The sequence below is a fragment of the Bradysia coprophila genome, unplaced genomic scaffold, assembly GCF_014529535.1.
Source record: "Bradysia coprophila strain Holo2 unplaced genomic scaffold, BU_Bcop_v1 contig_350, whole genome shotgun sequence".
NCBI classification, from domain to species: domain Eukaryota; kingdom Metazoa; phylum Arthropoda; class Insecta; order Diptera; family Sciaridae; genus Bradysia; species Bradysia coprophila.
In genome coordinates, this window is record NW_023503608.1 from 8,423,040 (window position 1) to 8,424,600 (window position 1,561).

Here is a 1,561-nt window from a genome sequence, read left to right on the forward strand (position 1 = left end):
TTTTGAGTTTTTTTTATTTATCAGATCATTTTGAGCATCAATTTCGTCGAAACACTGAATCTACGCTCCGCATTTCATCTGTATGCCGAGGAGACAACTTAAAGTTTACAGATGACGTCACTTAAGTTTGGACTTGAATTTGTTTCAGCAAAAATCATCTCTTTATACGGTTTCACCAGTACCACGATTGTGTATGTAACTATCGTTTGTATGAGTGGACCAGCTGAAAAATAGCTGAAGCAAATTTATGTCTAAATTGCAATGACGTCCACTGTAATAAAATCTAACAAAATACGACTCTTTTTATAACAGATTTGAATCTCTCTTCTGATATGCAGACAATAATTCGTAAAATTTTACTTGTTCTTTCAAACGACTCATTATCGACAGAAACGAAGGGAGATAAAGATTTTTTACCAACCATTTGGCTTTATTTTAAACAATAAAAGTAACAGATTTATTGATCATATCCCCAACGAAATTTTCGACTAAAATTTCAGTTTCATTCTATGGCTTCACAACTTCTGTATAACCGAAAACTATTCGTCAGCTTTTCAGTCGTTTTAATTTTAGAATTTGAATGCAGATGATGTTTTCAAGCAGAAAAAGTCACTATGTTCAAAATCTGTACTCATTCTTGCCGCTCAAATGGCCCATATAATTTCCAGACTCAATCATACGAACGTCATTTCTCACATACAGGTAAATGAAACCAAGTGTACATAACCGATAGGCGACGACAAACACTTTTGGTATAGGGAAACCCTTTTGTTTGCTTAAAAGCTTAAATCTCAAATAAAATGTATTGAGTAGAAAATCTTACATTGGCCAGGTGCTGAACCGGAACGAGTCGTGGATGATCTTTGTCTTTATCTTTTCACCAAGATGTTTTTATCACACCTGGATGCATAGTAGAATACACATGTTATAAAGCTGATAACGTTTAATGCCTTTGTGTGATTAAGATCGTCTAATACGTCTAATAATAGATTTTGATGTTTCGTATCCCGGCGATTATAAAAATTCAATATTCATACGAAGACACGAGCTTTTTTTATTATTTTTCATTGAAACATAGACGCAAAATCTCTGTCTCGACTCGGAGTTGAAAGAGCAACCCTTGTTAAACTGCGAACTTCCGCTGCTTCACATGTAACCTACCTGCCAGAAAAGCTATATATTTTGGTGTTACAAACTAAACATGACAATAATTATGTAAGAATTTAGAATGTAATAGAGACGAAGAGATGTAGTTTTATTGTAAGATAACTGAAACATCAAAACCAACGGTTCAATTCGTGACTATTTCATCTTCGACATCCAGGGCCTATATTTGGGAAATTGAATTTCCCAATTTGCCAAAATTTGCTAAAATTTTCCAACATTTACCGCAATTTACTGCAATTTGCTATCAGAAAATTTGGAAAATTCTGGAAAATTTTGGAAAATATTAGCAAATCCTAGCAAATTTTTGGCAAATTTTAGGAAATTCAATTTCCCAAAAATAGGCCCTGTCGACATCTGTTATCGATCTAAATATCGCTGTGACGAAGAATATAAG